The sequence below is a fragment of the Lontra canadensis genome, unplaced genomic scaffold, assembly GCF_010015895.1.
Source record: "Lontra canadensis isolate GAN:19392208 unplaced genomic scaffold, GSC_riverotter_1.0 scaffold11, whole genome shotgun sequence".
NCBI classification, from domain to species: domain Eukaryota; kingdom Metazoa; phylum Chordata; class Mammalia; order Carnivora; family Mustelidae; genus Lontra; species Lontra canadensis.
The window spans coordinates 507,056-521,197 of NW_022631005.1; the positions used below are offsets into that span (position 1 = coordinate 507,056).

At 39.0% G+C, this 14,142-nt stretch overlaps 1 protein-coding gene across 8 annotated transcripts in view; it reads right to left on the reverse strand.

The window, feature by feature from the left end:
- ATF2 (activating transcription factor 2) overlaps positions 1-13,782 on the reverse strand; it is an 83,465-nt gene extending 69,683 nt beyond the window's left edge. For all 8 annotated transcript variants that reach the window (XM_032855941.1, XM_032855940.1, XM_032855939.1 and 5 more), the window contains exon 1: positions 13,630-13,782. The gene's annotated coding sequence lies outside the window, so the exon portion shown is untranslated. The remainder of the gene's footprint in view (positions 1-13,629) is intronic.
- Between the last annotated feature and the right edge of the window lie 360 nt (positions 13,783-14,142).

Consider the following 14,142-nt stretch of genomic DNA (forward strand, 5'->3'; position numbering starts at 1 on the left):
AAGAGAAAGGCAAGAAGATTAAGCTAGCAAGCTATACCTGGCCTGGCCTATACAGCTTATGTTTTATGCATGCAGTGTTAAGATTAAGGACTTTGAAACACATTAAACAGTACTTTTTTTGCTAACTTGAAACACAGAGATGTAAAGACCTCTTTTACCACTGCTACCCCACCTTGTTACTGTATATGTATTTCTTACACAGGCGTATCTTATTTTATTGAGCTTCACTTTACTATGCCTCACAGACAGTTCATTTTTTATAAACTGAAGGTTTTTGGCAATCTTCACTGCATGGAACAATTCTATTGGTGCCATTTTTTTCCCAGCAGCATTTGCTCACTTCATGCCTTTGTGTCTCCTTTTGGTAATTCTTGCACATTTCAAGCTTCTTCACTCTTACTATATTTGTTATGGTGACTTGCGATCAGTGATCTTTGATGTTACTATTACAATTGTTTTAGGGTGCCAGGAACTACACCCACACAAGACAGCAAACTTAACTGGTAAGTGTTCTGTAAATTCTAACTGTTTCACTTACCAGCTCCTCCATCTCTCTCCCTTTCTGCCTCCCTGTGTTGTCTTGAGACACAACAGTATTGAAACTAGACCAATTAATGACCCTACAATGGCATGTAAATGTTCAAGGGAAAGGAGGAGGGGCACATCTCTCACATTAAACCAAAAGCTGGAAATGATTACGTTTAGTGAGGAAGGCATGTTGAAAGCCGAGACAGGCCAAAATCTAGGCCTCTTGGACCAAACAGATAGCCAAGCTGTGAATGCAAAGGTAAACTTCTTGATGGAAATCAAAAGTGCTATTTTAGTGAACACGCAAAAGATAAATGAAACAGCCTTACAACTAAAACTTGTAGTGGTCTGAATAGATCAAACCAGCTACAACATTCCCTTGAAGTAAAACCTAATCCAGACTAAGGCCCTAACTCTCCTTAATTTTAAGAAGGCTGAGAGGAGGAGGAAGCTGCAGAAGAAAAGTTGGAAGCTGGCAGAGTTGGCTCATGAGGTTTAAGTAAAGAAGCCACCTTCATAACATAAAAGTGTAAGATGAGGGGGCACCTGGCTAGCTCCATCAGTAGAGCATGCAACTCTTGATCTTGGGGTCTTGAGTTCGAGCCCCACACTGGGTGTAGAGATTACTTAAAAAAAAATTTTTTTTTTAAAGTAGAAGGTGGGAATGCCTGGGTGACTCAGTAGGTTAAAGCCTCTGCCTTCGGCTCAGGTTGTGATCCCAGGGTCCTGGGATCAAGCCCCACATCAGCTTCTCTCTGCTAAGCTGGGAGCCTGCTTCCAGCCCCCCTCTCTGCCTGCCTCTCTGCCTACTTGTGATCTCTGCCAAATAAATAAAATCTGAAAATAAATAAATAAATAAATAAATAAAAAGTAGAAGGTGGGGATGCCTGGGTAGCTCAGCTGATTAAAGTGTCTGCCTTGGTTCAGGTCCTGATCCCAGGGTCCTGGGATAGAGTCCTGAATCAGGCTCCTTGCTCAGCAGAGCGCCCGTTTCTCCCTCTGCCTGCTGCTCCCGCTGCTTGTGTTCTCTCGCTCTCTCTCTCTCTCTCTCTCTCTCTGACAAATAACTAACTAACTAAAAATCTTTAAAAAGTAGAAGGTGAAGGAGCAAGTGCTAATACAGAAACTGCAGGGGCGCCTGGGTGGCTCAGTCAGTTAAGCGGCTGCCTTTGGCTTGGGTGATGATCCCAGGGCCCTGGGATCAAACCCCACATCAGGCTCCCTGCTCAGCAGGGAGTCTGCTTCTCCCTCTCCTTGCTGCTCTACCTACTTGTGCTCTTTATCTCTCTGTTGAATAAATAATAATAAAAAAAATCTTTAAAAAAAAATACAGAAACTGCAAAAAGTTATGTAGAGTATCTAGCTAAGATCATTAGTGAAGGTGACTACACTAAATAAAAGATTTTTAATGTAGATAGAACAGCCTTAGATTGGAAGAAAATGCCATCCAGGGCTTTCATAGCTAGAAAACACTTCATGCCTGGTTTCAAAGCTTCAAAGAACAGGCTCTCTTGTTGGGGGCTAACACAGCTGGTAACTTTAAGTTGCAGCCAATGCTCCTGATCATTCTGAAAATCTTAGGGCCCTTAACAATTACATTCAATCTACTCTGCCTGTGCTCTATAAATGGAACAAATTCTGGATGACAGCACATGTTTTCAACACAGTTTACTGAATATTTTAAGCCCTCTGTTGAGAACTGCTGCTCCAAAAAAAAGATTCCTTTCAAAATGTTACTGTTCGTTGACAATGCACCTGACACCCCAAAACGCTTAAGAGGTGTGTAACAAGATTAATGTTTTCTTGCCTGCTAAACACATCTATTCTGCTGCACATGGATCAAGGAGTAATTCTTTCGAGTCTTATTTAAGAAATACATAGAGACAGTGATTCTTCTCATGGATCTAGACAAAGAAAATTGAAAACCTTCTAGAAAAGACTAACCATTCTAGATTCCATTAACAGCATTTGTGATTCATGGGAAGCGGTCAAAATATCAACATTAACAGAGGAGTATGGAAGAAGCTGACTCCAATTCCCATGATGATTTTGAGGGGTTCAAGACTTCAGGGAAGGAATTAACTACACATGTGGTGGGAACAGCAAGAGAACTAGAAGTGAGCCTAAAGATGTGACTGAACCGTTTTAATCTCATGATAAAACTTGAACAAATGAGGAGCTGCTCTTTATGCATGAGCAAAGAAAGTGATTTTCTTGAGATGTAATCTACTCTTGGTAAAGACGTTATGAAGATTATTGAAATGATCACAAAGAATTTGGAATATTACATAAAATTAGTTGAAAAAGCAGTGACTGGGTTTGAGAGGACTGACTCCAACTTTGAAACTTCCTCCATAGGTAAACTTCATTGATGTTTTACTTAAAGAAATGGCCATAGCCACCCCACCTTCAGCAACCACCACCTCATCAGTGAACAGCCACCATGGGCAAAACCCTACACCAGCTAAAAGATTACAACTGGCTGAAAGCTCAGATGATCGTTGGCTTTTCTTTTAGCAAAAAAGTATTTTTAAATTAAGGCATGTAAATAAAAAAAAAAATACTAGCACACACTTAATAGACTACAGCATAGTGAAAACATAAATTTTACATGCACTAGGAAACCAAAAAATCCATCTGACTTGCTTTACTGTGGTCGTTTGGAACCTAACCCACCATATCTGAGGTATGCCTATATTTGGATATAATTAACCTGTGGTTAAGGGGAATGGGCTCTGCTGAAGGAGGCAAACACTGCTAATGGTAAATATTCTGGGAAGCAGATATTGTGTCAAAAAACAAGGCTCAGAAAGTAGATATACATGTGAGAATGGAACGAAGTCTCTCTTGACATGGACTCAGAAGACTCTATACGCTTCTGGCCTTGTGGGAGGATAGGGTCTGGGTAGGAAGAGGATAGTCTTTTCAAGGTAGTATTCAAACACGTTTATGTATTACTGAAGGTACACTAAAGCATTCCAAGGGACATCTGATAAGGATAAATTGTAAGAAAATTTCCTATCTGTATTTCCCTATGTTTTCTTTCCTAAAAATGATCTAATTTCCCTAAATCCTCATCCTTCCACAGTTCAAAATAAACTCTCACTTCCCAACCATACCAAATCTCATTACCATGCATTGCCCCAGGTTGTAAAACCTCCACAGAACCAAACAAGGGGATTATTTAAAAAGTGTCTTAAAGCCTACCTTAATTCAGGCACCATTAAACCTCAGGTTTGTGTCTTTGCCTGTCTTATATTTCTGCTAAAGCACTGTTCTTAAGAATGGCATTTTGCCCTGTGTTTAGGAATGTTCTGAATTCATATATATTGTTTAGCGTGATGACAGGAAAATAAAAACTTTTCATTTAATGACTGCTTCTTCCATTCTCAAAATATTGTTCAAAAATACACTGTCCCAAGAGAGCTCCATGAAAAGAAATCAATAAACTTAAAAATCTAAGTTCAATTTATTATATTTATTGCAGAGAGGTATGAAAAGGTATCAATACTTTAAAACATTAAAATCCACTGGATTCAAATAAAATTATGTTGGAGAAATGGAAGTTAAATAGACGGTCAATAAGAGGAATAATGAAAATTTCCAACTTTTAAAGATTAATTCTAGTGTTTTTTAAAATTACAACATCAAATTGCTACTGACATTAGGTACTTACAAAAACTAGTGTCAGTATCTAGAAAAGCCAGAAATTGTACTTTCTTTCAACTTTTTAAACCTAAGATGAAAACTTTTAAGATTCAACTTAGAAATGTGCAAGGGCACAGAGTTTATCAAATTTCTTTTCAGGAGCACATGAGTGTAATAGGTAGAATGGTCCCACAAAGTAGTCCACACCCAAATCCCTGGAAACTATGAATAGTTATATTACATTACAAAATGGACTCTGAAGATGCAAAAAGATAACAACTCCTAAAACAGGAAGATTATTCTGGGTTATCCAGGGGGCCCAATCCAGGAGCCCTTAAGAACAGAAAACTTTCTCTGTCTGAATTCTGAGAGATTCAGTAGTAGCATAAGTCACAAAAACTAGAAGTATAAAGGAGACTTGTCTTGCCATTACTGGAGGGGACAGGACTGAAAGCCTTTCAGCTTTTTTTTTTTTTTTAAATTCTATTTATTTGACAGAAAGATGGAGAGCACCAGTAGTCAGAGCAGCAGGCAGAGGGAGAAGCAGGCTCCCCACTGAGCAGGGAGCCCGTTGTGGGACTCGGTCCCAGGAGCCTGGGATCAGTACCTGAGCCACCTGAGCCCAACACTGATGCTTAACCCACTGAGCCACCCAGGCCTCCCAGCTTTTCAGCTTCTAAGAGCAAATACCAACTCTGGTTATCAGTCCACAAGGTGTCTGCATTTAGCCAAGAATCTGAATGAACCTGGAAGTGGATTTTCCCCCCAGACACTCTAGCATGGAATACAGCTCAGCCAACTAATTAATTTTGGATTTGTAAGACCCTAAGCAGAAGACCCAGCTGAGCCCACCTGGACTTCTGACCTACAAAAACTGTGAGATAAATCTGTGTTGTTTTAAGATGCAAAATATGTGGTAATTTGTGATGCAGGAAGAGGACATTAAAAGAGTGAGTAAAAATGTTAATAAGTAAGGCACCCAGGAGGGTAGGCTTGTGTCACAAGGCTTCATGGGCAGCAATACCTTATATACACACATAATTCTGCGCTTTAATTTTCTTCCTATATCTTGGTCAAGAGCCAAAAAATGCAAAAAGTGATCCTAGAGCAATCCTGGGGTCCTGGGAACATCACTATGGTCATAACAACAAAACTTGGAACCCAAGAGTTTGAAAACCTGTAACTATGAGCTAGTAGGACTTTACTCCCTTTCAAGGTTAAGGTACCTTTGACTTTCTATATTAGAAAAATTTTAAATGGTATGAGTTCACTATGATCCTCAACAGTAAGAAATAATACACCACTTTCAGTGTTGTCGAAAAGAATAAAGGATGGGGTGACTGGGTGGTGAAGTCGTTAAGCGTCTGCCTTCAGGTCAGGTCATGATCCCAGTGTCCAGGGACTGAGCCCCACATCAGGCTACCTGCTCAGCAGGCAGCCTGCTTCTCCCTCTCCCACTCCCCCTGCTTGTGTTCCCTCTCTCGCTGTGTCGGTCTCTGTCAAATAAATAAATATCTTAAAAAAAAAAAGATAACAATATATGTAAAATACATAGCATAGTGCATGGTGCTTACATGGTATCTATTAAGTTTATTACAAGTTCTGTATTTTACTTTGACATTAAATGTTCATTTTCCTAATGCTTAATCAATCCTAGTCTTACTACCTTCTTTAAAGCCCCAAACTGAGAACTACACATTTAATTCAACTTTTGAACAAAAGGCTTTAAGTCTTTAACCCATGAATTTGATGTTATCCCATAAGGTTATTTGATATATAACGTTTAGTTCTACGTAAGGAAATCAAACACCTCAGAAGTGTGAAAAACAGAAGCCCAGCTTTAATGAGAAAAGCAGCTTTTAATTTTGCCCCACTTGCAGCAGACATGACAGATGTTCTTCACACATATCCCTAATTCCCAAGAGTATATAAGCGTTTTGATGAAATTCCTCAAAGTTAATGGCACATATAAAGAACACCTCAGACTTTTCCCAATACTGTATTCATGAAAGTATGTCACTATTGAGACCAACCCAATATATCAAAATATCCATTAATAAAAATATCAGTTTTTAAGTTAAACTTCATTTTTTTAAAAATATTTTATTTATTTATTTGACAGACAGAGATCACAAGTAGGCAGAGAGGCAGGCAGAGAGAGAGGAGGAAGCAGGCTCCCTGCTGAGCAGAGAGCCCGATGCGGGGCTCGATCCCAGAACCCTGGGATCATGACCTGAGCCAAAGGCAGCGGCTTTAACCCACTGAGCCACCCAGGCACCCCTTAAACTTCATTTTTAACGTGGGTCTTAATTATTCCCAGACCTCTAATCCCTAGGTGATATAAGGTAAGCAAGTTCTAGTCTTACAGCCTAAAATCACAACAAAACATTAGAAATACACAAATACAAGGGCACATGGGTGGCTGAGTTGGTTAGGTGTCCGATTCTTGGTTTCGGCTCAGGTCATGATTTCATGGGTAGTGGGATGCAGCACTGTGTCAGGCTCCACGCTCAGCAGGGAGTCTGCTTGAGGATTCTCTCTTCCCCACTCCCTCTGCCCTCCCCTACTAAACATACACTCTCTCCCTCTCTAAAATAAAATAAATAAATCTAGGGATGCCTGAGTGGCTCAGTCGGTTAAGTGTCTGCATTCAGCTCAGGTCACAATCCCAGGAGGGTCCTGGGATGGAGTCCTGCATCAGGCTCCTTGCTCAGCAGTGAACCTGCTTCTCCCTTTGCCTGCCACTCCCCCTGCTTGTGCACATGCTCCCTCTCTCTGACAAATAAAATCTTAAAAAAAGGAAATAATCTAAAAAAAAAAAAAAACCCCACACAAATAAAAAGACCTTACAGATTAATGGTTATGAATATGAACAGTGCTAATCCAAGTTTTTACTAATAACATCCTTTTAGATTTGATAATCACATCTGTTATACAAAATACTGCCCACAGCATTATTTTTCTAAAGGTAGATGTAAAAAAAAAAGTACTTATCTATTATTATTTTTATTATAATTATATTCTTGTATCTTTTATTATTATTGCATGCTTACTAAAAACTTCTGTAAAGGTAAAAAGAAAATAGAAATTCACAGCTCACCAAGAATTACAGTAAGTCCTAGTTATCACTACTATTAAGAGGATATTAAGTGCTTGCTTCAGCAGCACATATACTAAAAAAGTATATAGATACTAATTTCTCATTATAAAGAGAGCACAAATAAGAATGGGTATAGATTATGTATAATTCCTACTGCAACACCAGTAAGCTCCTCTCTCGCTCTTCCTCTCAAAGAATATCAAAATTAAGTGAGATATTACTAAAGGAATAACCATCAATCCAACATCGTGTCGATGATGATTAAAACCTTCCTTACAAATGATAAAAGACACAAGTTACTCTCAACACTGTGATTGAGAACAGTTACATTAGTTGAATAATCAGTAAAGAATTCAAAAAAACATTAGAAGACATATAAACAGCCAATAGACATGTGAAAAGATGCTCATCATCCCTTATCAGGCAAATTCTAATCAAAACTACAACGAGGTACCACCTCACACCCATTTTAGAAGGGCTAAAATCAACAACGCAAGAAATAACAGGTGTTGGCGAGAATGTGGAGAAAAAGAACACCTGTGCATTGCTCGCGGGAATGCAAATTGGTACAGCCACTGTGGAAACCAGTATGCAGGTTCCTCAAAAAGCTAACAGAACTACCTTACGATCCACCAATTGCACTACTGGGTATTTACCTATAGAATACAAGAACACTAATTCAAAGAGATGCATGCACCCTTGTGTTTATAGTGGCATTATTTACAGCGGAAGCATCCCAAGTGTCCATTGACAAATAAATGGATAAAGATTATGTGATACACACACACACACACACACACAGGAATATTACTCAGCCATAAAAAAACAATGAAATCCTGCCATTTGCAATGACATGGATAGAACTACAGAGTATTATGCTAAGTGAAATAAGTCAGAGAAAGATGAATACCATATGATTTACCTGTGTGTGGAATTTAAGAAACAAGGGGGAAAAAATGAGAGAGACAAACCAAGAAACAGACTCTTAATTATAGAAAAATGACAGTTACCAGAGAACAGGCGAGGAGTGGAGGGGATGAACTAAACAGGTGATGGGGATTAAGGAGTGCACTTGTAGTGACGAGTGCAGGGTTATATATGGAAGTTCTGAATAGTGTATTGTGCACCTGAAACTAATACTAGGTTAACTAACTAGAATTAAAATAAAACTTAGAATTAAAAAAAAGAACAAACATTAGAAATGTATTTTATTTAATCATCTCTTCCACTATGAAGAGGGAGGAATGAAAGGTTTCACCAAAATGTTTCTAGTGGAATAGAAAAAAATGATAATTGGATTTTATGGAAATCATACTGTCACAATGTTATCATCTCAAAATATGAGCCTGCTATATACTACAGAAGTTTAATATAAGAAAAGTCTGACTTAGGGACAAAGGGAACAAAAAATAGGAGACACTCTCTCACATGCATTTATGAAAATTCTAACACAGTGAGTTGCACCACAAATTATAAGTTCCTACAGAAAACTCAACTTTACGGCCAAAGCTACTAAAGAGATGATTAATGTCCTGCCTTCAAGCTACATCACATATACCTGGTGGGGCTTTGGTAGATTATTATTATTTCTGAATGTACTTTAACAATAATTACCACACCATATACTAAGTATTCATTAGTTCCTAACACTGCTTTAAGCATTTTATATACACTAATTCTTTGAACAAAGCTATGAATTAAGTATTACCTTCAAAATTAAGGAAATTGAAGCACAGAGAAGATGATACAGATAGTAAGATGATACAGATAATAAGTGGCAGACCCATGACAGTCTGGCTCCTAATAAGTACCCTAAAACATTGATTATATGCATACTATGTACCAGAAGACAACACTAAGGAAACAACTCAATCGGGCTATAACATACACATTCTTTATTTCAAGGATTACCTATTTGGAAATAAATGCCATTATGAATTTCAATAACTCATAAACCTATAGATTAAAAAGTAGCTCTTATATCAAAGTAAACTAGCATAAAGCACCCAACATGTAAACCATGTAAAACTACATCAAATTTAAGGATTACTGTTACTACACTGTCAAGTTCTTTATGTCAAGTAATCTATATGAGAAATAGTGAAATGAAGAAAATATAAAATACACATTATCTGTCCCAGCACACAGATCACTGGTAAGCAAGTAACTTGAGACTGATATGGTCTACTAAACAAAACTGCTAAATGCAACTTATTCCCACTAATAATTCCTAATTATGCAATCCTACTTTATTAATCAGCACAACTCCGAAGTTGGTAAAATTATGATAAAGTTGGTGTACTCAGATTCTCCTGACAGTGTAGACTTGCTCTATCAACTCTTTGGAGAGGCAAAAATCTGGCAATATAGAAACACTTATATCCTCTGACCTGGAGCGCCTGAGCGGCTCAGTCAGTTAAGGTCATTATCCTGGAGTCCTGGGATCAAGCCCCGCATTGGGCTCCTTCCTTGGGTGAGAGCCTCCTTCTCCTGCCTGCTGCTCCCCCTGCTTGAACTCTCTCACTCTTCTTCTGTCTCAAATAAATAAATAAAATCTTAAAAAAAAATTTTTTTTTAAATATATATCCTTTGACCTAGTAATTTCACTTGAGATTAGTATCCTACAGAAACAATTCAAAATAAGTAAAAAGACGCATAGGGATGCTCAATTCAATGCTAAAAGAGAAACTGAAAACAATCATTTTTCCATTGGGCATTTAAAATAGAGGAAATTTTAATGGTCAACTGGTAAACTATCATGTAACCATTATATATCACGAAGGTTAGGCAATATGGGGAAATGCTAAAGCTCTAAAAATAAAACATAATGCTAACTAATGATAAAATTCTGTCAAAGCTATAATATATATACAGAAATTAGAAGGCAACAAAAATAATGAAAAGTTATTTATCAGTAGGGCAAACTTGCGGTTGATTTCTAGTAACACTATTTTAAGTATTCAAATAAATAGAAACACACTAGCCCCCCGCACAAGAATTAGAAAAAACAAAGCTATAAAATTGGGAAAACTATGAAGCTGGAATGACAAAAGTTTAGGTTCAGGTAAGCAAACTAAAGAACATCTAGGGAATTTGTAAATTAAGGTAGTAGTATAGATAAAGATATACACTACTAGCCAAAGAACCAAAATACACTTGGTATCTTGCCAACTGGCTTTTTGCCAATTGTAATCATTCCCACCCTGTTTTCCCTACTTATCTTGTTGAGAATCTCTGTGGTAAAAAGCTACTACTACTGTTGGGGGTGTTTCTATTCCTTGGGTATTAAGACAGAAAAAAAATGAGAATCACTATCTTTGTTAAGATAGACAATGCAGACATGGGTGAATAGCCTTGCCCCAAAAGCACTCTATTTACATTCATTCTTGTTACAAAAAAAGTTTGTTAACACTCTACTACCACTGCCAAAATGCCAAGAAGGGAAAAAAATAAAAGCATCACTTAAACATACTTAAAAATGTAAATGAATATACATTTCAAGATTGTTAAAATGAAAATAGTATATATAATATATGGGTATCTATAATTATAGAATACATGACACGTTTATAGTAATATATGTAAAATAATTCCAATTACTGTTGGCCAAAGAGTTCCACAAACTTCTTTAAATTTTTATGAGATTATATTTTACTCTTTCTTTTTAATCTTGAGCTCAAGAAACAGAGGAAAAACATAAAATGTTTTGTGGGTTTTTCCCTGGACATAAATAGTGAATACTAACATTAATATCTCTTCATTAAGAATTTCATTAAGAAAACATGCAGTATTTTAGGTAAGACCCTTAGTCTCAAGTAACAGATGGGAATTAAAGGATAAACACAGAAATACTAAGTTAAATTACTGACTATAACAATGCAGATTTATTATTTTCCCATAATACATTTTAATTACTGAGTAGTATAACAAGTACTAATGTATTTATTTTTTATAAGGATCAGCTTACCATCCAATTCTTGTTATTCAATTTTTTAAAAGATTTTATTTATTTATTTAACAGATAGAGATCACAAGTAGGCAGAGAGGCAGACAGAGAGAGAGAGAGAGAGAGAGAGGGAGAGGAGGAAGCAGGCTCCCTGCTGAGCAGAGAGCCTGATGTGGGGCTCCATCCCAGGACCCTGGGATCATGACCCAAGCCGAAGGCAGAGGCTTTAACCCACTGAGCCACCCAGGCGCCCCTATTCAATGAGTTTTTGAAAAGAGATTGTTTTATCTGCTCAAGATGACACAGATACGATCTACACATTTGATCTAACATGATCTTAAGAATTTACCAGCAGAGAACATCTAAATCACTAACACTCAACTTTTTCAAAACACAAATATTTAGGTAGGAAAAATGCAGATTACTTCTTGAGATTTAATGCTAGTTATTGTAGACATCTGATGTATAGCATAACATCTTTAAAAATGATATTGAAAGCTTTCAAATCCTGAATACCAAGAAAAAGCATTCCTCCAAATTATTTGTTACAGAGCTAACACAGTAACCTTAATATTTACAGTGAATTTAGCTTAAATATATGAAACAAATACTCCAAGTAAAGTAAATACAGGAATTTCTGTATGACATGTTTAATAGATTATGGTAAAGTACCCAAAGATGAAATAACATCCTAATACGGTTATTTTTTTAAAATTTCCAGGAAATGCAATCAGATCTACAGAAGGCATGTGAACCTTAAACACAGAGTTCCTGAAAGCTCATTCCCGACAAATACAAACACCTATATTCTAAATTGCCATATATTCCAAATAATTAAAAATTTAACAGCAGTAATCCTCTCAAAACAAGATAAAACAGGTTTTAGGAAAGCAGCATACAAACCACCATAAATTTTTAAGATTCTTATAAATTACAAAGACTAGGATTTTTGTTATTCAATTATTGATGACCAAAGATTCAAGAACATCCTTAACTCTTCTTTATCTGCAGAAGGGCATCTCTTTAAAACACACTTTATAAAGATGTTCCTGCAGTTCTGAAAAGTAACAACAATGGATTACTCAAGTCAGTGTAACAAACTTAATTACAAGATGTAACTGCTACTGTATTTGTCTTTCAGGTCACTTAACTCTGCAGGGCTGACTTTTAAACAAGCTTATCACCTTTATAGTTTTGGTACAATAGACCAAGGTTACATGGCTATTTAAAAATTACACATAGTAAGGCAGTGGTTTCTTCACAAAGGACCAAAAGTGCACTCAAGAGGAATAGTTTTTGTTTTGGTTTCCAAGTATGCACATTATTGTTAGTCTCCATAATTTAAAATGCCTAAGAAATTATAACTTTCATATAATATAGGTATCAGTCAATAAGGTGAAGGTCCACGAGGTGTAATCCCTTTTATTTCATTATATTCACAGAAGTTTTGCTCTTGGCTTCAACCAGTTTTAAACTCCCCATTGAGCAAAGGCAATTTTACACTATCTAAGGACACAAAAATAGTCCCCAGCTCCTCCGCCTTCTCCCTCTTCTAGCGAGCTAACACAGAAAATACACACAACACACACATACACACTATCTCTCGGCCCTGGTCCCCAGGGCATCAATAAAAAGCATAGGTTATTTCCCTATAGACGCTCTGCAGTCCATTCAGGGAGGTAAAAAAAAAAAAAAAAAAAATGGGGGAAAATACCAGAATCAATCTGCACCCATACCTCAGCCCCGCCCCACCGGGAAAAAAGTGGGGGATGGCGGGAGTGTGAGGGGGCAGAAAGGACAGAAAAGGCCAAGACTTTCAGCTCACAGGTTCTCCACACCATTTGTTCCATCATGTTCCATCACAGCCAGAAACCCTGACCCTATTTTCTGCTGCGCCTCCCGATCCTCCTCCCGTCCACCATCACCTATACACAGTCCCCAACCACTGAGCCTTGGGTGGGGAGACCAGAGCCGGTCCTCTTCCTGCTAATCCAAGGACTGAAGGGGTCTCCCAGCGCCCTCCCCGGATCCGAGGTGGGGTCCAGAAACCCCTGAACTAACCAGAGAAGGGGGAAGATAAATCGGGGGGAGGGGTCTAAGAGGAGCCGTTATTCCTTTTTCCTCTTCGTTAGGAAAGCGCGCGATCGGGGAGGGGCCAGAACAACGAATGCCAGTTACCTAACGGTCCCGCCCGGCCCGTCGGGCTCCCGAAGCCGACGCCGTGCGAGCCGCTGAGGTGGCAGTACAGCCTCAGTCGCCCAGAGGGCTAGGCACTGAGGCAGGAGCGCCCGAGGTGATGGGAAGCTGGGGGTGGGGACTACGGTGAGCGACGTCGCCATGTTAGTGCCTTCTTTCTCCATATCCCTACAGTCTCCAGTCCTACGGCTTTCTCCCCAGCACTACTCACCTTTCCAGGACACTAGTTCACGCTTCTCTCGGTCGCCAAGGAAGCCCGGTCTCAGCCGTGTTTACAAACTACCCCGGGAGGAAAGGGCTGAACCGCACTTTAAAGGCCACGGGCTCCCACAGGCTTCCGTCCTCTCTCGCGAGATCGGACTGACAACCCACCCCCCCCTTCTCCCCGCCCCACTCCCGGCATCCCCCCTTCCTCCTCGCGCCCCTCCCCTCCACACACACGCCCCTTCTTGCCTTCTTTCCGACCGAGCTCCTCCGGGTCAGGTGATTCCGTCAGCCTTAAGGGGGAGGGGGCGGTACCTCAGAAGGGCGGGGAAGGAGGGGGCGGGAACCAAAGAACACTAACTAGCTAACGATTGGACAAAGGGCCCAGAGGGCGGGAAACAGTTCTGGAAGCGGGCGGGACCGCAGAGCCAGGAGAGAGGCGTCGCCGTAACCCCTGCCGAAGCCTGTGATTGGCAGGGCCTGGAGACTGGCGTGGGTGTGGGACGCTGTAACAGGTGGA